At 43.3% G+C, this 27,505-nt stretch overlaps 1 long non-coding RNA gene across 1 annotated transcript; it reads right to left on the reverse strand.

Moving 5' to 3' along the window:
- Nucleotides 1-300: 300 nt before the first annotated feature.
- On the reverse strand, nucleotides 301-27,505 carry LOC116976833. Its single transcript, XR_004413058.1, has 3 exons — nucleotides 27,357-27,505; nucleotides 16,113-16,118; nucleotides 301-328 (listed from the first exon to the last, which is right to left on the reverse strand). It is a non-coding gene; the product is annotated as an uncharacterized LOC116976833 (long non-coding RNA).

Raw genomic sequence — 27,505 nt, forward strand, 5'->3', positions numbered from 1 at the left:
ACCACGAGGCATCAAACAGTAAAATTAATCAGGAAGATAGTGAAACTAGTCGGAGAACTAGGGTGGGTGAGGGACGGAGAGAGAGGGAAAGCAAGGGTTACTTGAAGTTAGATAAATCAATATTCATACCGCTGGGGGGTTGTAAGCTGCCCAAAGCAAAAGTGACTTTCAAGGGAAGTAAGGCCAAAGGGCAGCTGACATCCTCACACCTGGTGTAGGAACGAACTGCAGATGCAGATGCTGAAGAAGGGTCTCAACCCGAAACGTCACCCATTCCTTCTCTCCAGAGATGCTGCCTACCCCGCTGAGTTACTCCAGCATTTTGTGTCTATCCTCACTCCTGGTTGTTGTTGAGTAAAGATTAATTTTCTGGATTTTTTTCTGGAATAAGTAACCCAGTTTCTCAGAGCACTCTAGACACTTGTATGGGAGGAGTTCAGCATTGTTAGCAAGCCATGTTTTATCCAAAACTTTAAACTGATACCCATCGTGTCTCCATGGAATGCACAGAAGTACTCTTGAAGAAGCACAGGGGAATTCTCTCGATCATCCCTAACCAACAAGCATCATTAAAGACCATTAAGAGTGCTGGAGTAACTCAGCAGGTCTGGCGGCATCTCTGGAGGACATGCATAGGTGACGTTTCGGGTCTGGACCTGCCCACAGTCCCATCTGAAGTAGGGTCCTGGCTTAAATCATCAGTCTGAAGAAGGGTCCCGGATAAAACGTCACCTATCCATGTTCTTCAGAGACGATGCCTGAAGTGACTCCAGCACTTTGTGCCCTTTTCTGTGTGAACCAGTTTCTGCAGTCCCTTGTTTCTGCACCCAACATCATTAAACTGATTCTAACAATGGATTTTGCTGTGCCCATTAATTTTATTTGTATGACTTTTTTTACTTTTAAAACACTGTTTTGTGGAAGCTACAGATATATTACTTTTTTCTCGACTTGTATTTTAGAGATGTTTATCATGTGTCATGGAAACTATGTTATAATAACATAAGTAATTAAGGGGCAACTAGTTATGTGTGGGGGGAAAGCATTGGGAGGATACGCTGATTGAGTGGTGTTGGTTCATTAGTTGTAAACACAGGCAGAAGCCTCCTGGACCACTAGAATAATCTGATTAGGAGTTGTAAATATCTGTGCTTGTTTCCTTTTTTTTTGCGTCTGTGAGCTTATTTTGCTCGGGTTAAATGGATCCCTGGAGATGTTCAGGGTTTGATGGCATCCAACAGCCCTAGTACACCGTTGCATGAGGTGGATCACTGACACTCTTCGCTGCAAGTGCATTGTCTGTTGCTGAGGAGAAAGCACATCTTCACCCTGCTGTTGCTCTCAATACACATTGATAATCTCAATCACATCTCACTTCAGAGCTGCCCATGACCATACTACACCATGTTAATCATACTGAACCACACAGTGGCACAGCTGGTAGAGCTGCTGCCTCACAGCGTATGTTCAATCCTGACTTCAGGTGCTGCCTGTGCGGAGTTTGCACGTTCTCCCTGTGAATGCATGGGTTTCATCCAGTTTCCTCCCACATCCCGAAGATCTCAAGGTTGATAGTTTAATTGCCACTGTAAATTGTCCCCAGTATGCATGTGGGTGGTATAATCTGGAGGAATATGATGTGAATGCGATTTCTGCATGACAAGTGTGAAGTCCTTATTCATCCATTGTAATGTATTAATGTTTCATATGTTTCTCTTTGGCCTAAGCTCTCACAAAACCCTTGAATTATTTGCTGGTGCTGCCAATTTACCTTCCCTATTTACATTTCCATTTCACCAAAGTCAATGTTTGCCCAGCCCACCAACCATTATTTATTACTTCATTTATTTCTCTCTCATTATTTTGAGGTTTGTTTAAAAATTACCCGGATGCTCGGCTACTCTCACTACTTTTATCTGCTCTATTTCCTCTCTCTGCACCAGAGCTGCTTGTTATTCCTCTGCTACTAAAAATACTATTTTTGCTTTACCCAAACTCTTCTTGCTCTTTACTTGGAGGAAGTCAAGTTCTCCGAGCTTGTCCTGCATCTTTTTACAGATTTCCACCTCCAACTTCCTTCCACCATTAGCCAGTCTTCAGAATAATCCTCTTAACCCGAACAAACGTTTATTATCTTGTAGTTTAGTTCAGAGATGCAGCGTGAAAACAGGCCCTTCGGCTCACCGAGTCCGCGCCCACCAGCGATCACTTGTGCACTTACAACCTGCGGATGATCCTCAGAAGCCAATTAACCTACAAACCTGCACATCTTTGGATTGTGAGAGGAAGCCGGAGCAACCGAAGATAACCCATGCGGTCACAGGAAGAACAGATAGCGCCCGTGGTCAGGATCGAATCGGGGTCTCTGGCGCTGTAAGGCAGCAGCTCTATTGCTGTGCCATTGTACTGGGACTATATTCCTACATCTAAATTAGCTAAATCATATTTTCTACTGACTTTGTTATACCCAATTTATGGAAGTAACGTCCCCCCTTAGTAGCAATGTTACAAAATTTTGAGATTTTAAAAATCAAGTCTGTAATTTATCCCATCAGATAAAGCATAAAAATAAGTTTAATTTAACACCTAATTCACTTTCATATCTCAAGTATTTAAAAAGTTATGGCCATTTTCATACTCGGAAATGAGCATCTTGTTCCCTATTGATTTTCTATGGACATAACAAAAAAGCTGTGATCGTGAACAGTCAAAAGCCCATAACTTTCTTAAAAATTAAGAGAACTGAATGAAATTTACAGTTATCATAGATTGAAGCATTCTGAAACAAATATAAAATAATCTTACTTGGATGACCTGAAATTAAAGCATATAATTAGTTAGTTACCTAATTGTAGCTAATTTCAGACTTCAATTACTAGATCTAAACATCTATCCATTTCTTAATAAATGATTAACATTTTTAAATAGCCTAAATGTCCAAATAATATTCACAAATAATTCACAATAAAACATGATTTTTAAATCTCATTTACATTAATTTATAGACCAAATGGAAGGAATTTAGTGTTTAATTGCTGTAAATAAATGCCCATTTAAATCAGCTTTCCAGTGGGTCCCTGTGGAACGCGCTGGTTTAGAACGTTCACATTGCGGTAGATTTGTGCCCCAAATGCCCAGAAAAATACTGCGGGATATAATGGGCCCAAAATGAGCTACTTGCAATATTAAACTTTGTATGAAGGGATTTTTAGAAGCCCTTTTTAATGTAAAAATATACAACTTACCTTCAGCTGTCTGCTTTATGAGACCCTGCGGTTGCTGGCGGTCGCGGGTTTAGAGATTGATTTTTAAACTACCATAACTATTTTACGAGGCCTTTAAAACTAATAATAGCTTTTGCGACGGGGTCTTCCAGCGATTTTTCGTTAATAATTAACTAGGCTGAACATCTTCGATTTGAACAGCCTAGAGAAAATCACGTTTTAAACCCGCCCCCTCTAAACGGCGCCAAAATCGCGCACACCCTCACCGGCAGATTTTCAACGACGCTTCAGGTAGGCTTTGCAACATACCTACCCTTAGTCATAGAATCACACAGCAGTGAAACAGGCCCTTCGGCCCAATTTGCCCATGCCAACCAAGCTGCCCCATCTGCACTAGTCCCAGCTGCTGCATTTGGTCCATATCCATCTAAACCTTTCATGGACCTAAGTCCATGTACCTGTCTAAATGTCTTTTGAGTGTTGTCATAGTATCTGCCTCATCTACCTCCTCTGGCAGCTCATACCATATACCCACCACCTTCTGTATGGAAAAAGTCTATTCAGAAGCAAGATGCACTGAAGATATAGTGCTGTCCACTACCCCACCCCAACAGCAGTAGTAAAGGAGCAGGCATTGATGACATGTGGAGGGAATGTGGCTTCATTTGCCACACCCATGTTTCCCATCTATCTCTACTGCCCATCGGGATTAACGAGCTTGCCAATAACTCCAACAGCTGCCGTGGCCTGCACTCTTTCTTCCGGGTCGTTGAAGCATGCTCACTGATCAAATTAATAGTTTGAGTGTTTTTTTTAATGCTGCTGTTGTTGCTCTTCAGAAAGCTGATATAAGTGATTGCTGAATAATTGAAGGCCTCCAACAGACTGCTTCCAGCAAGCCCATCCCAACTTGGCATTGTTATGATGCTCAGTTATTATTTTTTGCAACACAATCTTACTCCATTAAGTCATGGGTTCGAAGCGATGGAAATTCTCAGTGTCTAGGGTTAACAATGATAGCTTCCTGTCATACGATGCTGGATTGGGACCATTGATGCAATAGAAATCCTCATCCCATCAAAAGTCGTGAGTGCTTCATCCCGCAATTGGGTCTTAGAATTGCTTTGTGACCATTAATAAAGATAAAAATAGTCAAAAACAAATCACAAATGATCACTTATATCATTCATTCTTGGGTTCCTTGCCGAGTTTTTTTAAGGCATTAGCTTATTTGAAAAATTTGAGGGAAAAGGAAGGCAGATGGTGCACAACGTGGGTGGGAGAAGTGCGATAGTCTGCACAGTTATGGAGATTAGCAGAGCACAGTGGCGCACCTTACGTAGCCATTACCTCAGCTCCACTGACCAGGTTCAATTCTAACTTCAGGTGCTGTGTTCGGTGTGGAATTTACATGTTATCCGTGACCTCACGGGCTTTGGCAGGGTGCTCTGGTTTCCTTCCATGTATTAAAGACAAGTGAATTGGTAGTTTAACTGGACACTGTAGACTGCCTCTAGTGTGTAGATATTGGAGCAGCTGAGGGGGAGGGGGGATTTTGTATCAGGACGGGGGATGCCACTAAACATGAAGTCACCTTCAGGTTAGCACCCAAATGTTTACATTATTTTACTGCATTTACTACATTTTTACCTCAAATGGTGGTCAATTACTTCCTCCTGAGGATAGTTGTGCATTCACAAGCTAGTACCTTCTCCAGGTACATGCAGATATCGATGTACCCCTGGGAACGAGGCTTGGCAAGGTGGGTTGAGCCAACTGCTTAACTGTGGGGGTTAACTTGGAGCCTTTAAAACAGCCAAGCTAAGACACAAATGCCGGCAGCACCCGCTGCACATATCCAAAGATGGTTATCTAAAATGACATCAGATTGTCCTTCCGCATTCCAAATATATGCTGGTTTGTAGGTTAATTGGTAGGGAGTGGACGTGGAAGTGGTATAATATAGAACTAGTGCATGGGCGATTGATGGTCAGTGTGGGCTGAAGGGCCTGCTTCTATGCTGCATCCCTAAAACTATACTTTTGGGGCAGCAAGATAGCACAGTGATGAGTCGCTGCCTTACGCCAGACATGTGGGTTCGATCCTGACTACGGGTGCTGCCTGTCCAGTTTGTACGTTCTCCCCGTGACCATGAGGGGTTTCCCCGGGTGCACCGGTTTCCCCTTCCACACATACAGGTTTGTATGTTAATTGGCTTTGGTAAAGATTGTAAATTGTCCCTAGTGTGTAGGATGTTAGTGTACCGGGATTGCTGGTTTGGCGTGGACTCGGTGTGCTGAGGGCCCTGTTTCCGCGGTGCATCTCAAAATATCGATCAACTGGGCAAGTGGACTGAGGGAATGGCAAATGGAGTTTAATTCGGATAAATGCGAGGTGTTGGATCTTGAGAAGTCAGGGCAGCACATTTTTTTTAGGTAGGGCCCTGGGGAGAGATGTAGAACAGAGGGAACACGAGTGCAGGTACATAGTTCACTGAAAGTGGCAATACAGGTCGATATGGACGAGTTCGACCGAAGGGCTTGTTTCCATGTTTATGACGCTGTGAATTTGTCTCTGGGTTGCAACTTTGTTTACTCCAATTATAGTTTAAACCACTTATATGCCAAATCCTGGATAGAAAGTTGTGCAGGGACCTCCATTGACCAGATAAATATTACCCACCACCACCTCTTCCTTTGGACAGTTCTGTGTTCTGTCTCAGCCTGATCAACCACTGGTAAAAGCACCGCACACCAAAATGCAGCGCAGCTGGGGTTACCTGAACTATTCGATCTGGTGACAGCATGTGGTGTAAAACAAAGATAATGATGAATGTTACGACTGATGATTAAGCAGCATCCAAAAAAAAAGACAGACTTCATTTGCTTTAGTCCAATTATATTTTATTTTGCATTATTTTAATTATCCTCACCCTAACATGCTGGTAATGCTGAATCCTGGGGGAGGCAAAAAACCAGAGAAAAAACCTGTTGCCAATTTCAGGAAAATCTTTGGGAAATTCCTCCCCGACTCCCTCTATTCAGGGCAATCAAGCAGAGCTCCAGGATATCACTGAAATCTGTGATGCGCATTACCAGCAAACCAAACATTGCAACTGTACAAAAACACCGAGGCTAGAAGTGTGAAACCAGTCAGAAAGAGGCGACTTGAATCCATCAGATCTGCAAGCCGAACCTGCAAAAAAGAACAGGTTAACCTGCAAAAAACAACCTTCTTCATAATGTGCAGTGCCGGATTTACGTTTAAGCTAAACAAGCTATAGCTTAGAGCCCCCACATTTTAGGGGGCCCCCCGAAAGAATTGATGGGCCTCGAGGTCTAGGGGGGCCTCCGGCCAAGGCAGAACACCTACCGTTCAACTCTGGGCGGCCCCCCCTCTGTATCTCTATCTCTCTCTCTCCATCTCCCCCCGCTATCCGTGTCCGGGCCGCCTGGCTCCGCTCGCTCCTCATCCGCCGGCACGGCAGGCCGCCTTGCACATGCGCACAACCACCACATCATCGGCCGCCCTGCGCATGCGCACTGCAACGGCAACTGGTCGGCGCTGGGCACTTTCTCTCTCGCTTTGAATTGTGGGAGATTTGGCCGCCATGGCTGTCCGGTCGTTGGGGGCCTCACAAGTGGAACAGCTTAGGGCCTCTCTTCATCTAAATTCGGCGCTGATAATGTGCGGTACAAAAAGCTTCGAAGAAACTTTACACAGCCTCGATCTGGAAGTTCACATCTGCAAGCCTAACCTGCAAAAAAGAACATGTATTTGTTAATGAAAACTCCTATAAGTTTCTAACCATCTTCATAATGTGCATTGCAAAAAACATCGAAGAAACTTTACACAGCCTCGATCTGGAAGTTCACATCTGCAAGCCTAACCTGCAAAAAAGAACATGTATTTGTTAATGAAAACTCCTATGTTTCTAACCATCTTCATAATGTGCGGTACAAAAAGCTTTGAAGAAACTTTACACAGCCTCGATCTGGAAGTTCCCACTGTGACACGTGGCTTACCCACTGACCTGATGTGAAGGATGCAGATTCAGAGAAATAAATCGTCCAGCTGGAGCACCTCATATTCCTCTTGCGTAACTTCTCAACTCCTCTGGCCTCCCCTCTATCTCAGCTTTCTTACGCCCATCCCCCCACCTACAATCAGTCTGAAGAAGTTCTGACCCGAAACGTCACCAATGCATGTTCTACCGAACAGCCGAGTTACTCCTGCACTTTGCCCCTCTGTGTAAATCAGCATCTGCTGTTTCATCCTACATTTTGAGGTATATTTACTATTAGCTACGTTCTAAGTCAAAGAGCCTATATTACATAATACAAGTTGGCATACAACTCTGTTTAAATGTAACTCTAGGCTATAATAAAAAGAGGGTTATATAACAAATAAACCTAATCTTTGACAATACATATTATTAAAAAATAAATACATAGTAGTACAGAGCTGAATTATAATACATATTCTATCAACAACATCCCACGACCAGTAATAAAAATTCAAAGTACAAATACAAATAAGCTGGATTCTATGACAAGATATATCAAGCTGTATAACAATGAAGCCATATTCTGTGGCAATATAAATCATTCCATGCACAAATTCTGACCGGGTTCTGTGACATTATCATGTAGTTACTAAAATTCTATAATACGTAGAACATAGAAATGTTACAGCAGAGGAACTGGTTCCCTCTGGCCCACAATGAATATAATGTTGTTAAACTAATCTCATCTGCCTGCTCATGGATCCACATTCCCTGCATTCTGAGGTGTATTACAATCACACTAAGCTCATAACAATGAACATGTTATTAAGTAGAGGTCTAACATAAATTTCATTTTGTTATAATTAAACTCGTCCATAAGTGTCTGTAACTCGCCTATAATATTGATATTACAATTATAAAAGGTGTTGGAGTAACTCAGCAGATCAGGCTGCATCTATGGAGAACATTTATGTCTACGCCTTGATTCTAACTATCCTGGGGCCACCAGCACCTTCCGGCCGCTGCTACCTGCTTAATCCTATTAGAAATCCTGCACCAGCACTCCCAAGTCCTGTTATACCTCCGATTTCTGAATATGCTCCCTATTTAAGTAAGTAGTCTATGCCTCTATTCTAACTACCCTGGGGGCAGCACCTTCCAGCCGCTGCTACTGACAGGACACGCTCGGTCACCATGGGGTTCCCTTCCCTCTCACCAGTTGCCGCTTCAAAGGTAGAAAAGGAGAAAGAGGAGGGGGTGGGGAGAGGGAGAGACCGACCGGACAGTGACGCAGGAGGGCGCAGACGTGGCGGGCGGACACACAAAGCGCAAAGGAAGAAGCGGCAACTGGTGAGAGGGGAGCGAGCCCCATGGTGACCAAACCTGTGTTGTCTGTGGCTTCCTATCTACTGCATCTCCAGTGTTGCCAATGTTGCCTCCTCTACATCAACGAGATCAAGCGAAGATTCAACAACATTTTTACTTTGGGTCAGCCAAGTCCTACTGGATCGAGGTTGCTAAGCACTTTAACTCTCCTTCCCATTGCCATGATGATCTTTATAACTGCCATATATAGCTGCAATGTATTATTTGTGGAGCCAATGGAAGAAATGAGAGGGAAGAGAGGGAAAAAATGAGGGGGGGGAGAGGGAAGAAATGAGGGGGAGAGAGAGGGAAGAAATAGGTGGTCAAGGTCAAGGGTCAGGGGAATCATTTTTCTAAGCCTTCTCTGGATCCTCTGCAACGCCAGCACATGCTTCCTCAGGTATGGGGCCTAAAACTGCTCACATTGTTCAAAATATACTCACCAGCACTTGATAATGTGTAAGCGCTAAATCCATGTTTTTATTTTCTAGACACTCGAAATAACCCTATTAGGAATTCTGCACCAGCACTCCCAAGTCCTGTTATACCTTTGATTTCTGAATACGCTCCCTATTTAAGTAAGTAGTCTAGGCCTTTATTCTAACTACCCTGGAGGCAGCACCTTCCGGCTGCCGACACGACAAGCTCGGTCACCGTGGGGTTCCCTTCCCTCTCACCAGTTGCCGCTTCAAAGGTAGAAAAGGAGAAAGAGGAGGGGGCGGGGTGAGGGAGAGACCGACCGGACAGTGACGCAGGAGGGCGCAGACGTGGCGGGCGGACACACAAAGCGCAAAGGAAGAAGCGGCAACTGGTGAGAGGGGAGCGAGCCCCATGGTGACCAAACCTGTGTTGTCGGTGACTTCCTATCTACTGCATCTCCAGTGTTGCCAATGTTGCCTCCTCTACATCAACGAGATCAAGTGAAGACTCAACAACATTTGTACTGTGCTCAGCCAAGTCCTACTGGATCGAGGTTGCTAAGCACTTTAACTCTCCTTCACATTGCCATGATGATCTTTATAAACTGCAGTAATAGCACTAATTAGCTTACAATCCAATTCTCTAATTTCAGATTGCCCAACCTCTCCCCCCCCCCCCCCCCCCTTTACCCCCCAATTTTACAGATGATATCATGATAGGTGGAGGGTCAGGTCACGTATTATTGAGAAAGAAGAACATGGACAAGCTGGGAGAGTGACAAACAAGTGGCAAATAGAATACAGTATGATAAACCCTCATTATAACGGATTATACAGGCGGGGGGAGAAAATGAGGTCCTATTACTGATTATCCGTTATAATCGAGTACGGTATTACCATTGTATGTAGTTGAAACAAACAACTGCATATGATGGATAATACACAACGGGACACAAAATGCTGGAGTAACTCAGCAGATCAACCAGCATCCCTTGTTTACTGTAAAACTAGGTGCTGATGCCACCGTTTGACGCTGCTGTGGTTGTGACTTATGCTGTTGCCCCAGCAGTTTCTTCAGGCCGCTGCTATCAAGAGGAGATGCCCGGTCACCCTGGGGTGCGCTCCCTCCGACCAGTTACCGCTTCCAAGATGGAAAAGAAGGAAGAGGATGAGGGGGTGACCGGACAGTGACGCAAAGGGCGCATGCCCGATGCGCGGGCGGACAGATAAAGTGCAAAGGTGCTGCGGCAACTGGTGAGAGATGACGGAGACCCCATGGTGACCGAGTATGTCCTGTTTGTGGCCTTGTGTTAAAATGAATTGGGCTGCATTACAATTGCCAAGTTCCATCATAATACGCATCCAGCAGTTTACAATTAAGTCGTTCGATGCAATTGTAATATAGCCCAATTCACAAAGTTATCAACTCCTTTTGCACCTCTGATTTCTGAACACACATCCCCATTTAGCAAGTAGACCGACCATGCCTTCATTACTTCTACCAAAGTGCATGAAAGTACACTGTACTACGCGATATTCCATTTGCCACTTATTGTCCCACTCTCCCACAATCTTCCCAAGTCCTTCTGCAACTCCCTGCTTTCCTCAGCACTACATGTCCTCCCACTCACCTATCTTTGATTCATCTGCAAAACTTTCCTACAAAGCAATCAATTCCATTATCCATATCATTGGGTATTTTTAAAGCATAGATTAGTATCTATGATTAGTCTAATCAAGCATCTTGAATAGGAAATAGGAAGGGCATTAAAGGGGAAAAGGCAGGATAATTAATTAAGAAGGGTGAAATATAGACCACGATTGAATGGCAGAGTGGACAATATGGGCTGAATGTGGTCTTATTCAACTCCTATGGTTTCTGGTCTCTTATGTTACATTGTTACATTGCCTGCGGTTGCAGGGGAAAATACCTGGGGGGGGGGGGGGGCTCGGTTTGAGTAGGAAGGGATGAGTTGAACTGCGGAGTTGTGGATGGGTGCCCATATTCCTCTTGGGTAAGCTGACAAGCCCAAATTTTAGGCAATCTCTTAACCTATCCATGTTCTCTTGAGATGTTGCCTGAGCAGGTGAGTTGCACTGGCTTCTATGCTAAATTGAATGAAGCTATTTATGTTTAAACAGAGTTCTATGCCAATGTGTATGAAACAAATACTCTGAGCTATAATATGACTGCATTTCAACCTATATTACAAATAAACTTATTTCTCATACAATATAAATTTCTGTATAATTAAACCAATGTTATGATATAGGGTAGAGAGCTGCATTACACTCAATATTCTTTCTTCAACATTATCCCTGGAGCTCTATTACTATCAAAATGAGTTTCATGACAATATTTAAGCAGGCTGCACTTACAAAGGCTGTAATCCTATGACAACATATCAAGCTGTGTTACAATGAAACCAAATTCTGTGACAATAAGGGGGCTAATAATATCATGTAGTTACATTTTATAGAACATAGAAAATCTGCAGCACAGGAACTAACCCTTTTGGCCTATAAAGTTGTTAAACTATAGTATTAGAAGCAAGGTACTAGCATGGATAGAAGATTGGCTGGCAGAAGGCAAAGTGGGATTATAGTTGGCTGCTGCTGTCTAGTGTTTCGCAGGGCTTGGTGTGGGTCCACTACTTTTCATGTTATATATATGTTAATGATCTGGATGATTGGATTGACAGTTTTATGGCCAATTCTGCAAATGATATGAAGATATGGAGACGCTCGGTCACCGTGGGGGTTCACCCCCTCTCACCAGTTGCCGCTTCCAAGGTGGAAAAGGAAGAGGAGGAGAGGTTGGGGAGAGGGAGAGACCGACCGGACAGTGACGCAGGAGGGCGCAGACGTGGCGGGCGGACAGACTAAGCGCAAAGGAAGAAGCGGCAACTAGTGAGAGTGGAGGGAGCCTCATGATGACCGAGCGGGTCCTGTTGGTGGAAGTGATCTGGAGAAACTTGAGCCGCAACAGATGCTTTAACCTGGAATGTGCGGTGAGAATATTACGGGGAGACAGACAGGGGATCTCGGAAACCTGCATGTAAAGGGGCTAATTAATAGGAAAAAAGATTTACTGTATAGCAAATTGTATGATCATGCACTCTGGTAAAAGGAATAAAGGCGTGGACTACTGCTTGCTAAATGGGGAGAGGATTCTGAAATGTGAGATGCAAAGGAACTTGGGTATGCTGGTTAATTTGCAAGGCTGAATCACTGGTAAGGAAGGCAATGCAACACAAGACAGTAAATAAACCCTTGTAGTAACAGACTATCTCAAGCTGTATCACAATGAAGCCAGAATCTGTGGCAATATAAATCACTCCATTTACAAATGTTGACTGAGTCTTGTGCAATTATCATGCAAGTGCTTAATGGTATAGAACATACAAAAGTTACAGCTCTGTGCCAAATATGGTGTTGAACTAATCTCATATGCCTTCCTACACACACTACCCCCTTCACTGGTTGATGTGGCTGTTGTTGCAGCTCACGCTGTCGCCCATGGGGACGGCTGTTTCTTCAGGCCACTGCTACCGAGAGGAGACGCTCGGTCACCGTGGGGGTCTGTCCCTTCTCACCAGTTGCCACTTCCAAGGTGGAAAAGGAGGAAGAGGAGGAGGGGGTGGGGTCAGGGAGAGACCGACCGGACAGTGACGTGGAGGGCGCAGACCCGACGGGCGGACAGACAAAGCGCAAAGGTGAAGCGGCAACTAGTGAGAGGGGAGGGAGCCCCATGGTGACTGAGTGCGTCCTGTTGGTGGCGGCTGCCTGAAGAAAGAGGTGTCCCCGGAGGCTACAATGTGAGCTGCAACCACAGATGCTTCAACCTGGAATGTGATGCTGTTAAACTAATCGCATGTGCCTACACATGAGAACCATGTCCCCCCAATTCTCTGCAGAGCCCCTGCCCCTGAAATACACTATCGTATCTGCCTCCACTACCACCCCAGGCAGCATATGTTCCATGCACCCACTACTACCCTTTGTATAAAAAAAACTTGCCATTGACCACTCGTGTAATTAAGAAATATACGGTGCTATATTTCAGCTGCCAAATTCTATAACAATGGGAATGCGAGTATCATACAAATAGGCCCAGTTCAATGGTAAAATGAATCTGACTACATTACGATTGCCAAGTTCTATCATAATAAGTGTCCAGCAGTTTACAATTAAATTGTTCAACATTAATGTAAATTGAGCTATATTACAATTACTCCAACCGCATATCAATGAACAAACAGTATTGTAATTAAGTGGAGTTCTAACATAAAGTTAGTTATATAGACAATTATAAATGAGTTTAATAATAACAAGTCTATAACACCTATAATATAAAGGTCAGTATTGGAATGGCCAACTGAGTTAAAATGGTTATCCAACTAGAAAAGATCCAGTGGGGTCCTTGGTGGAACGAGTGCAAGAGTTTGGTGAAATGGTCACCGACTTTGCCTTTGGTCTCAACTGATGTACACAGGCCGGCCACATTATGACCACCAAATGCAATAGATGAATAAATGCACGTGAACCCGTCTCACCTGGAAGGATAGCAGGGGTACTTGGATAGAGACGAGGGAGGAGGTAAACGAGACAAATAAACTAGCCAATGATATAAACAATGAGAGCTAAAAAAACAACATATATATAGAGTAAAAGAGAGGCAAGTGTGGACATTGGAAAATGGAACATGACACTGGAGAAGTCATGCCAAACAAAGTGGATGTTGTTTACTTGAATTTTCAGGCCTTTGATAAAAGGTGCCACACCAAAGACTGCTAGACAAGATAGGTGCTACTACTTTTCATGTTATATGTTAATGATCTGGATGAATGGATTGACGGTTTTATGGCCAATTCTACAAATTATATGAAGATATGGAGATGCTCGGTCACTGTGGGGGTTCATCCCCTCTCACCAGTTGCCGCTTCCAAGGTGGAAAAGGAAGAAGCGGAGGAGGGGTTGGGGAGAGGGAGAGACCGACCGGACAGTGACGCAGGAGGGCGCAGACGTGGCGGGCGGACAGACAAAGCGCAAGGAAGAAGCGGCAACTAGTGAGAGTAGAGGGAGCCCCATGATGACCGAGCGGGTCCTGTTAAATCACTGGTAAGGAAGGCAATGCAACACAAGACAGTAAATAAACCCTTGTAGTAACAGACTATCTCAAGCTGTATCACAATGAAGCCAGAATCTGTGGCAATATAAATCACTCCATTTACAAATGTTAACTGAGTCCTGTGACATTATCATGTAAGTGCTTACATTGTAGAGAACATGCAAAAGTTACAGCTCTGTGCTAAAAATATGGTGTTGAACTAATCTCATGCGCCTTCCTACACACACTACCCCCTTCACTGGTTGATGTGGCTGTTGTTGCAGCTCACGCTGTCGCCCCTGGGGACGGCTGTTTCTTCAGGCCACTGCTACCGAGAGGAGACGCTCGGTCACCGTGGGGGTCTGTCCCTTCTCACCAGTTGCCACTTCCAAGGTGGAAAAGGAGGAAGAGGAGGAGGGGGTGGGGTCAGGGAGAGACCGACCGGACAGTGACGTGGAGGGCGCAGACCCGACGGGCGGACAGATAAAGCGCAAAGGTGAAGCGGCAACTAGTGAGAGGGGAGGGAGCCCCATGGTGACTGAGTGTGTCCTGTTGGTGGCGGCTGCCTGAAGAAAGAGGTGTCCCCGGAGGCTACAACGCGAGCTGCAACCACAGATGCTTCAACCTGGAATGTGATGCTGTTAAACTAATTGTATGTGCCTACACATGAGAACCATATCCCCCCAATTCTCTGCAGAGCCCCTGCCCCTGAAATACCACTATCGTATCTGCCTCCACTACCACCCCAGGCAGCATATGTTCCTTGCACCCACTACTACCCTTTGTGTAAAAAACTTGCCATTGACCACTCGTGTAATTAAGAAATATATACGGTGCTATATTTCAGCTGCCAAATTCTATAACAATGGGAATGCGAATATCATACAAATAGGCCTAGTTCAATGGTAAAATGAATCCGACTACATTACAATTGCCAAGTGGTCATAATATGTGTCTAGCAGTTTACAATTAAATTGTTCAACATTAATGTAAATTGAGCTATATTACAATTACTCCAACCGCATATCAGATAAAAGGTGCCACACCAAAGACTGCTAAACAAGATAGGTGCTACGACTTTTCATGTTATATGTTAATGATCTGGATGAATGGATTGACAGTTTTATGGCCAATTCTACAAAGGATATGAAGATATGGAGACGCTCGGTCACCTTGGGGGTTTCATCCCCCCTCACCAGTGCCGCTTCCAAGGTGGAAAAGGAAGAAGAGGAGGAGGGGTTGGGGAGAGGGAGAGACCGATCGGACAGTGACGCAGGAGGGCGCAGACGTGGCGGGCGGACAGACAAAGCGCAAGGAAGAAGCGGCAACTGGTGAGAGTGGAGGGAGCCCCATGATAACCGAGCGGGTCCTGTTGGTGGAGGTGAACTGGAGAAACTTGAGCCGCAACAGATGCTTCAACCTGGAATGTGCGGTGAGTGAAGAAGGGCTCACTGGAGCACCTAGCGGGGTCAGACAGGGGATCTCGGAAACCTGCATGCTAAGTGGCCGGGGAGACAGACAGGGGATCTCGGAAACCTGCATGCTAACTGGTGTCAATCCGCTAGAATCAAAATCCATTGTAAAGGGGCTAATTAATAGGAAAAAATATTTACTGTATAGCAAATTGTATGATCATGCACTCTGGTAAAAGGAATAAAGGCGTGGACTACTGCTTGCTAAATGGGGAGAGGATTCTGAAGTGTGAGATGCAAAGGAACTTGGGTATGCTGGTTAATTTGCAGGCTGAATCACTGGTAAGGAAGGAAATGCAACACAAGACAGTAAATAAACCCTTGTAGTAACAGACTATCTCAAGCTGTATCACAATGAAGCCAGAATCTGTGGCAATATAAATCACTCCATTTACAAATGTTGACAGAGTCCTGTGCAATTATCATGCAAGTGCTTAATGGTATAGAACATACAAAAGTTACAGCTCTGTGCCAAATATGGTGTTGAACTAATCTCATATGCCTTCCTACACACACTACCCCCTTCACTGGTTGATGTGGCTGTTATTGCAGCTCGCAGTTTACAATTAAATTGTTCAACATTAATGTGAATTGAGCTATATTACAATTACTCCAACCACATATCAATGAACAAACAGTATTGTAATTAAGTGGAGTTCTAACATAAAGTTAATCTACTTTTGTTATTACTAAACTCATTTATAACTGTCTATAATCGCCTATAATATAAAGGTCAGTATTGGAATGGGCAACTGAGTTAAAATGATTATCCAACTAGAAGAGATCCAGTGGGGTCCTTGGAGGAACGAGTGCAAGAGTTCTGTGAAATGGTCGCTGACTTTGCTCTTGGTCTCAACTGATTTACACACAGGCCGGCCATATTATGACCACCAAATGTGTAGATGAAGCTAGTGGTGCACGTGAACCTGTCTCACCTGCAAGGATAGCAGGGATACTTGGATAGATACAAGGGAGGAGGTAAAGGGGACAAATAAGCTAGCCAAGTATATAAACAATGATAGTCTAAAAAAAAATCAGATATATAGAGTAAAAAAGAGAGGCAGGTGTGGACATTGGAAAACGGAATGACACTGGAGTAGTCATGCCGAACAAAGTGGATGTTGTTTACTTGAATTTTCAGGCCTTTGATAAGGTGCCACACCATGTAAGTGCTTACATTGTATAGAACATACAAAAGTTACAGCTCTGTGCCAAATATGGTGTTGAACTAATCTCATATGCCTTCCTACACTACCCTTCACCGGTTGATGTGGCTGTTGTTGCAGCTCATGCTGTCCCTCCTGGGGCCGCTGCTACCGTGGGGGTCCGTTCCTTCTCACCAGTTGCCACTTCCAAGGTGGAAAAGGAGGAAGAGGAGGAGGGGGTGGGGTGAGGGAGAGACCGACCGGATAGTGACGTGGAGGGTGCAGACCTGACGGGCGGACAGACAAAGCGCAAAGGTGAAGCGGCAACTGGTGAGAGGGGCGGGGGAGAGCCCCATGGTGACTGAGCGCGTCCCTGTTGGTGGCGGCTGCCTGAAGAAAGAGGTGTCTCCGGAGGCTACAACGTGAGCTGCAAACCACAGATGCTTCAACCTGGATTGTGTGGTGAGTGAAGGGCTGTACTCTAAGCTATAATAAGGTAGGTCTATGGCAATGCATATTATCGTATATTATACTGACAAAATATATTTCAATATTTTAATTAAATTATAGTTATGACATAGGGGGAGGGGGCAATGCATATTATCCTATATTATGTTGACATTATACATTTCAATATTTTAATTAAATTATAGTTATGACATAGGGTATCGAGCTGCAGTACACTAATCTTTCTTCAACAACATCCCTGATTCTCTCTAATATCCCCAGAACATTGTCATGGAGCTCTTTGGCTCACTACATCCCTTGAATAGTAATAGAGCTCCAGTGGTAATCAAGCTACAAATACAATTAGGCTGTATTCTATGGAAACCTATCTCAAGCTGTATCACAATGAAGATAGAATCTGTGGCAATATAAATCACTCCATTTACAAATGTTAGGGGCTGAGTCCTGTGACATTATCATGTAGGTGCTTACATTGTATAGAACATACAAAAGTTACAGCTCTGTGTCAAATATGGTGTTGAACTAATCTCATATGCCTGCACATGACATATCCCTCATTTCCTGCATAGCCCCTTAAATGCCACCTTTGTGTCTGCATCCACTAACACACCAAACAGCACATTCCATGCATCCACTGTGTAGAAAAACTTGCTGTGGGTCAAAAGGCTTCATACTAAGTAGTTAGGAAATATATGGAGCGATATTACATTTGCCAATTTCTATAACAATGAGAATAGGTATGTATAGCAGTAAGGCCAAGCCCTGTGGAACAATTAATATAGCTACATGACAATTGCAAGTTCTATCGTAATATGTATCTATAGCAGGTTACAAGCTAGTCGTTCAATTACATAGTGAATTGAGCTATATTACAATTACACCCTCATAACAATGAACAAACAATATTGGAAGCAAGCAGTTCAACGTTCATCTAATTTTGTCATACAGTCATCTACAATAGTGTGAATCTATCAAAATTATAATTATACAAAATGACCAAAGTGCTGGAGTAACTCCGCGGCGCAGGCAGCATCGCTGTAGAACATGGATTGGTGTTATTTCAGGTCAGGTCCTTCTTCAGACTGATTGTAGAGCCCTATATAGACCTTTCTCTTCCACCTGTCCATGTTCTCTATGGATGCTGTTCACCCCCATTTGATTTATGTGACCACTCTATGCCAGCTCACCCTATTGTATAGGGCTTGTGACAATGTAGATAACGCTGTGTATTAGTTGTGTGTGTTGTAATGTAGATGGTGCATGTGTTAAATGTAAATCATTAAAGGAACACTTAGCTTTGTGTCTGTAGCTTCACATCGTCGTGCAGGGGAAACACCGCTGGAGTCTTCTGATACCTAAATATAATTAAATAAGATTGGTGAAACAACCAAAGATCAAATGATAATCATAAGAGCAAAAACACCACCACCACTTACCCATCCAGTGACACGTGGCCTTTATATTGAAGGAATAAATCACAATCACAATCACAATCAGTCTGTAATAATGGCTGCTGTGTTTGGTCTCATTTCATTGCCAAATAAGGAAATCTACATCACTAGATTTGGCCAATGGTTGCATTGAGGTCCCAGCACAGATCTCTGCTAGTCATCGACCTTCAGCCTGAATAACTTCCCTTCCATCACAACCCTGTCTTCTATCAGTAAGCCAGTCCTGAATCCACATGACCAAGTTACTGAGAGAATCCCCCATTCAGGTTAATCTGGATCAGTTTACCATGCAGGACTTCAAATACCTTAACTAAGATTTATGTAGCAATCCACCATCCTCCAACTCATCGATCACCTTCGATACCTGCTCACTGTGGATCAATCTAGCTCAATTAACAGTTCAATTAACTATATTGCTGCTCAGCCAAGTTGTGCAACAATGTGGATTTCAGTTGTATTACAGTTGTAAAATTCTATGTCAATGTGCCTCGATCTGTTTTACATGTTAGCTGAACTTGTGACAATCTGAATTGAGCTCAAAGAGGGGCAAGTCACAGCTCGTAGTGTTGCTGCCTCACAGTTCCAAACCTGACCTCCTGTGCTGATTTCATGGAGATGGGCATGTTCTCCCAGTGGGATAGTGGATTTCTCGGGGTGCCCTGGGGTTTCCTGGTTTCCTTCCATGTTTCAAAGATGTGTGGGCTGGTAGGTGAGTGGGAAGGAGGGAAGGGAGCTCAATGTGGGGGAACAGTTTACAAGGGATATCAGTGGGGAAATGGGGCTGCTCTATGAACAGGCAGACCATGGGCCAAAGGACGGACGTCCTTCGATGTATTTAATATTGGAGCTATATTACAGCCACCAAATTCTATGACAATGTGAATGGAACTGTATCACAATTAAACCAAGTTTTGTGGCAATTATAGGTTCGTTTAGTGAACTGAGCTAAATTACATTCGCCAAGTTCTATCATAATATTCATCTAGCAGTTTACAATTAAGTTGTTCAATATTAATGTGATTGGAGCTATATTACAATGACAGCAAGGTCCATAACAATGAACAGTGTAACAATTAAGCTTTCTATCAGAAAGTTCATCTAGTTTTGTAATTAAATTAGTCTATAATGATATCAATCTAGTTATATATTACAATCATGTTAAGCTCAATAGCAATATCAAGCTACATTAGTTATTCTATTCAATAATAAAGACAATAACAATAATTGGCAATTATATAAACAGACCTATCCAATAATACATGATGCAGCATGATAATGTTCATGGGACATTGTGACAATTTACAAGGTGCTATGCAGGTGCTATGCAATAAGATAGACACAAAATGCTGGAGTAACTTAGCAGGACGGCCATGCCATCTCTGGAGAGAAGGGATGGGTGACATTTCCGGTAGAGACCCTTTTCTTCAGAGTGAGGGTCTCGACCCGAAACGTTACCCATTCCTTCTCTCCAGAGATGTTGCCTGTCCCACTGAATTACTCCAGCATTTTGTGTCTATCCCTCAGTTTAAACCAGTATCTGCAGTTTCTTCCTACACATTTCTATGTAATAGTATATATATATATATAGACCCATGTGAGAATGTATACAGTGCCATGTGGCAATGAGATTATGTGCATAATGTTACACAGAGCTACGTGATTATATGTAACGGAGCAAAAGGACACTGAAAATACAGGGCTAATAAGTGTCTATACATCATGGAGCTAAATGATATTGAGTGAATACAGGATCACGATAGTTATGTTATTCTTTTGATTATGTAGACATGTCAACAATGTGACAATGACAATAAGCTCGAAAAAATTTAGAGCAATTACTTTTCATTCGTGGCAATTTGCGCGGGATTATGTATTAAAATATGCAGGGTGTTTAAACTATACTGGAGTAGAATAAAGCACATTAGTAATTCTATAATGGCTCAGTTGAACTTGGAGTAACAGAGATATCGAGCCAAAATACCAGCATTGCTACTCATCTTGTGTCACCTGTGTCTTTGATAGCTAATGAATACATCACAATCAGTGATGTCAAGCGTGTAACAATGCTTGCCGGGGTGGGGTCATGTCATAGCCAAATAAGGGGGACCCTGATCACTCGCTTTGGTCACTGGTTGCATTTGTGATGAACCTTTGTTGTTGATGATGAGGGTGTGGTAACCATAGAAATGCAGGACATCGCCATAAAGCATTTTAAACTTTTCTAACTTGAACACGAATAATTTGTATATCCAATATTTGGCGTGGCAGTAATTGAGTCCTTCAGAATGCTACGCACACAGGTCTGAAATAGCCTCTTTTGGGGAAATACACAAAATGCTGGAAGTAACTCAACGGGATCAGGCAGCTAGAGATAAACAAATAGTGTCTTTGTGTGATGTTTGATTCTCTAATTGATCTTTCAATGGAGGGTGAAACTACTAATGAATATAAATCTATATTGCAATTATTCCATTAAATAACTACAGTAAAACAACTTGGTAACAATGTACAGATCTATAATGTACATGATATAATGTGACAATATTTGCAGAGCATTGTGATAATGAAGTCACTTTGTATTATGTACTCAGACCAAAGTATACAGTACTGTATACACTCTCACATGGGTCTGTATATTACACAGCTCCATGGTCATTGTCACAATGTCCTGTGAACATTGCCATAAAATGCCACATTTATTGTCAATTGTGACAATGACCATGGAGCTGTGTAATATACAGACCTATGTGAGAGTGTATACAGTACTGTGTTGCAATGAAACTATGTGCATAATGTTTTGTAACAATGTACAGGAGCTATATAATTATAACATAGCTGTATAACATTGTGACTATACATAATCAGTATGTATCAGGGGGGTTCAGGCAGCCCTGCTTCCCCAAACATTAAACAACCACTCCCCACCCCCAGCACAATCCTCACCTTTGGAATCTGGTCACGACCGGCCACACGACCCGATGCAAAACTCCGTTTGTCCATTTCCCCGCAGATGCTGCCTGACCCGTTGAGTTGCTCCTGCATGTTGTTTTGCTCGGTCCTGATGTCCAACAGTTGTGTGTGGAGTCTGCGTGCCCAGCACCAACTACTGATCGTCCAGTGCCACCACCGGTCGCTTTTATATCTAAGGAATACATCACAATCAGCAATGTCAAGTGTGTAACAATGGCCGCCATGTTTGGGCTGAGTCATTGCCAAATAAGGACATTTTGATCACTAGTTTTTGGCCAATGGTTGCATTCGTGATAAACCTTTGTTGTGATTGTTGACACGGGGATGGTAACCATAGCTACACATATCATCGCCATAACATCGTGAAGCAACAGAAACTTGTGAAATTTGAAATAATAAATTTATTAGGGCCTGCACAACAAGTGTGCTTGGTGTGCAGGACTGAAGGGCCAAAATTTTTGTTGCGTTTGATGATTTTAATTGATCATCTTTGGATTCAACAAGGAAAGGAATATGGCCTTTTCAAAATCATAAATGTAAACAAATCAAAGGGTGAAAATGTGGTCAATGGCTCTTAGGAGAATCATGCCAATTCTTGTTAACTGACAACTCTGGTTGGTCACTGGGTTGATGGAACTTATATTTTGGTTACACAGGATGTTGGTCCATTTTGCCACAACAACAAACAGCATCTCAAAGGCAACCAATAAATATTATGGCACAATTTCCAATATTATTTGTGGTTAATTAATAATTAAATTATTTTCTTTAAGTGTCTTTAGTACAACACCACAGGCCCAATATCTGTGCTACATAATATGCCAACTCTTATTTACCTGCATTTAATCCATATCTCCCCATTTCCCCTGTATGCATGTTCACATTCAAGTCTCTTAAATGCCACTATAGTATGAATTTGTTTGCATAAAAAAATGCCCTGTCTGCTACTATAATTATGCCAAGCTCAATAATAATGAATATCAAACTGTATGCAATAAAGCTTGTGGATAATAATGGCAATGAAACTGCTTGGTAATATAACGTGCAACAACGTACATGATGTAATGTGACAATGTTTACAGAGCATTGTGACAATGAATAAATCACTTTATTATGTAATCAGACTAATGTGACAATATACTGTATGTGGCATTGCATCAACATGTTCATTGGCAATGACGACAATGAACATGGAGCTGTGTAATATACACAAAGCCAGGTGAGAACGTATACAGTACCATGTTACAATTAGACTATGTGCGTGCTGTTTTGTGACAATGTACACAGAGCTATGTGATTATATATAACACAGCTATACAACACTGTACATGGCAGCACATGTATACAGCAGGTAGTTCAGCTGCTCCAAACATTAATCAACCACGCCCCACTCCCAGCACAATCCTGACCTTTGCAATCTGAAGCAGTGTCCCGACCGGCCATGACCTGACGCGAAACGTTGTTTGTCCATTTCCTCCGCAGACGTTGCCTGGCCCGTTGAGGTACTTCAGCACGTTGACGTTTGCTCGGTCCAGATGTCCACTTTGCTCGCGTTGTACCAGCATCAATCAGCACCACTACTGCTCGCCCAGTGCCACCGGCCGCTTTTATACTGTAAGAATACATCACAATCCACAGTCAAATGTGTAACGATGGCCGCCATGGTTGGGCTCAGTCATTACCAAATAAGGACATTTTGATCACTAGTTTTAGCCAATGTTTGCATTCGTGATAAACCTTTGTTATTAGTATTGTTGACACGGGGATGGTAACCATAGCAACACATCATTGCCATAACATCGTAAAGAAACTAAAAACTTTTCAAATTTGAAAAAAATATTGGTATATTCAATACAGGGCGTGGCACTATTTGAACTCTATTTTCAATGCCAAATGGCACCTTTTTCTGCTGTTTGATTCTCTAATTCATAATCTTTGGATTCAGAAAATAATATAAATGCTTTTCCAAAGTCACAAATATAAACTAAATAGAAGGATAAGTATTGCCGATGCCTCTCAGCCAATGGTTTATATTAAACTACTCCAGAGTAATCTGCAAAGTCGTGTGTGAGATGGAATAGCTATGAAGCCATGAAACAATAGGATTAATCATTTGAAACCCATCAATAATTTTTGGGTGAAAAATCACACTGTATAGTAGGGCCTGCAGACAAACTAAATTTATTATATTATGTCGGAGTGAGTTGGTACTCCAATACTTTCGATTTTGCTTCCATAATAACTGCCCTGACCCAACCATGGTAAAATAATCTCTATCCATTTACAATCCATGTTCTCGGGGTATCTAAATATCTAAATCAATATTTTATTAGTTATTTATGTTATGACATCGGATGGAAGCTGCATACCAAATCTCGTTGCGCTTATGTGCAATGACAATAAAATATATTATTATTATTATTATTATTATTATTATGCCAGTCCAGATATGAAATATCAAAGCATTCCAGGCAATCACCTATGTAAAAAAAAGTTGTTTTGCACATCTTTAAACTTTGCCCCTCTCACCATAAAGCTATTTAATATTTCCATCCAGGGAAAAATATTGTGACTCTACCCCATCTATCCCTCTCATATAATTTTATATATTTCTATTAGGTCTCCCCTCAACCTCCAGTGTTCCAGAGAAAACTGTCCAACCTCTTCCCATAACTAATACACCCTAATCTAAGCATTATTTTGGAAAACCTCCGCAGCCTTTCCAAAGCTTCCTTGCTGTAAGGGGCAATTAGAACTGTATGCAATACTTCAAATACAAATCTTATAAAGCTTCATCATTGCTTTCTGACATACTCAATACGCTGACCAAGGAAGGCAAGCACAATATATGCTTTCGTTACCACTCTACTTGTGTCACCACTTTCAGGGAGTTATGGACTTGGATAGATCTCTCCGTACATCAATTCTGTGAAGGGTCTTGCCATTGATTATATATTTAGGCCGTGGGCCGAGCATTAAAAATGTGTCTAGAGTTTAACTTTCGTGACCCATGTCTGGTGATAACTTGAAATTTGGCACAGATTTAGATAAAATATAATTGAGAAGGAATTCATAATTCGTCAGTGCCAAATGTTGCACATTAATTAATTAAGCTAATTAGAAAATTAGATTGGAAAAGCAAGCACCATCTATTTAAGGGAGGTCTATTTAAACCAGGGGTCGGCAACCTTGCTCTGCATAGTGGCTGGGTGGCATGTCTGTGAGCGGATGGCTGGGCCACATCTACCATGCATTCACATAGATCCCCTCCCCAATGGCAGGCATCAAATCACGTGTTCACATAGATCCCGCCCCTTCGAGGACACCACCCTAGTTACGGGCGCTCACGAACATGGCGAACCTACGGTCCATTGCCTTGGCTCTGTCCTGAAGACGGTGGCTCAAATACTCGCACTCACTCGTCCCCGGCCTATTGACAACCCCGATCCCGACAGTGAAGCCCAAACACAAAAGGTGCGTGGCCGTGCCGGTGGCTTTGCGCAGGATGGGGTACAGCTAGAGTTTGGCGCTCGGCCCTACTCGGGCGCTCTGCAATTGTGGCCGCCAGCGCAGGCCTCCTTGTGTCCTTGCGTCACCGCACCTGGGCGCCTCAGGCCCGGGAGATGAAGGAAGGATGACTATGGAAAAAACAATACCGCTGCGGGCCGGATGATTTCGGGTTACGGGTGGCTATAGGTTGCCGACCCCTGATTTAAACCATATATTATTATACCATATAATATATATATATGACGTGAATATGAATGGAGTTATATATAATTATATATAATTATATTATATAACAATAATATAATAAATATAATTGTGACTCTGACTGGAGGTGTATGTTGAGTGAGACTGCCGCAGAGGACACGGGTTTCACCGGCTCCTGAAGCCGTCTAATTAATGGATGAGGGCAGATCCTGTAGCCATTTACTGAACCCCACTGATTTCAGTGTGCAGAGTGGGGGTCACAGCCATAGTGGGACTGGGCAGTGCCAGGCTGGGGGAAGGCTGAGGCATCTTCCACTGAGAGGAAAATGCCTAACCCTAACCCTAACTTGCCCCCCTTCCAGAGCTGCCCACGGCTGGAGCTGGAGCCGCTTTGGGACCGGCTGCGGGCTCCGTATGTGTGGCCGCTCAGTGCGTCCACCTCGGCCAGCATGCCCTTCTGTATCATCAGCAGCAGCCCACCCGAGGCCACGATTGCACCGAATGTCAACATGGTGGGGAGCAGCACTGCCTTGCATGCCGCCCAAGCCGCCTTCAGCGCCGGCTCCATCAGTCCACCCGCTCGCTCGCTGCAACACCGGCCGGCTAACAGCCTGACCGACCCCTCGCAGCACCCACCAGCTGGCCGACAGCCCGACTGACCCCTCACAGCACCCACCGGGCAACTGACTAACTGACCCCATCCCTATTCCTAATCCTAACCCAAGCTCTACATTTTTATTCATCATTTTTATTTAACAGTTCACATCATAACTTTACAAAGATAAATCAGTTGTAAAACTAAATTATCATCAAGGTTTGCATTACCCTTATTCCTTCGAAACCTTGCTATTATTGTGAGGTTAATAGGAGGGGCGGGAAAAGGAAAAGAAGAGGCGGAGACAGTAAGCGATTTGGGGATGCTGGGAAGGGGGAGGGGAAGGAAGGAGAAAGCAAGGACTACCTGAAATTAGAGAAGTCGATGTTCGTACCACTGGGGTGTAAACTACCAAAGCGAAATATGAGGTGTTGTTCCTCCAATTTACTCTGGGCCTCACTCTGGCAATGGAGGAGGCCCAAGACAGAACGGTCAGATTCAGAATGGGAGGGGAAGTTGAAGTGTTGGGCAACCGGGAGATCAGGTTGGTTAGTACGGACTGAGCGGAGGTGTTGGGTGAAGCGGTCGCCGAGCCTACACTTGGTCTCGCCTATGTAGAGAAGGTAGCACCATGGAGCAGTAAGAGGCGCTCAATTAGCTCCGCTCCGAAAAATACGTTAAAACGCGTTAAAATACCTAAAAAATAAAAACGGACCGAATGAAAAACATCTACCCGCAGATGCCCGACGTCGCGTAAGTGACGTCATCAGAAATCGACGTATACCGACTGGATACCGGTATTTGAAATGAAAAAACAGACTCACAGAAGGAATCTGCCTACTCCACCTCAGAGCAGACACAGAACCTGAAGGCAGGCTCTGCAAGAGAAAGAAACTTCTGAAGAATCTGAGGAAGAAGGTCTTATTTCTACCATGGAAGTGCAAGCGCAAGAACAAGCTTTAAGACTGGCTATTGTAAAAGACTTTGGAGAAATGCTGACTGAAAAGCTTGGAAATTTAAAAACAAAACGATGTTAAACTCAATGCTGGGAAAACAGAAATCTGCGGAAAAATTTACAATCTACAAGCTCGAATTGAAGAGATAGATTCTGCTTTGAAAGGAGAAATTAAAAGGGTCGAAGAAGATATCAACAAAAAGTTGGAACCCATTCTCCTCACCTCAAAAAAACAAAACAACGCTATCAGAGAACTCGAGGCTACTACTACGGACATCTCTCAGACAACGCAAAGACTGAAGAAAGATCTAGACCGTGTTTCCGGGCAACTGGCCAGAATGACCGACAAATGCCTAGATCTTGAAGTGCGGGCTAGACGTCAAAACTTAAGAATTGTTGGAGTGAAGGAAGGGAAGGAAAGTGGAAAAAATTCTCGGGTCTTCACTGCCAATTTACTTCAACAGGCATTTAATCTGCCTGAGAGACCTAAAATTGATCAGGCACATCGAGTCCAGAGAGCCCGACCAGGTGCTGGAGCCCCACCAAGACAAATTATTCTTAAACTACACGACCTATCAGTTCTTGAAGATATCATGAAGAAAGTTGCAAGC

Source organism: Amblyraja radiata, chromosome 9 (genome assembly GCF_010909765.2).
Source record: "Amblyraja radiata isolate CabotCenter1 chromosome 9, sAmbRad1.1.pri, whole genome shotgun sequence".
Lineage (NCBI taxonomy): Eukaryota > Metazoa > Chordata > Chondrichthyes > Rajiformes > Rajidae > Amblyraja > Amblyraja radiata.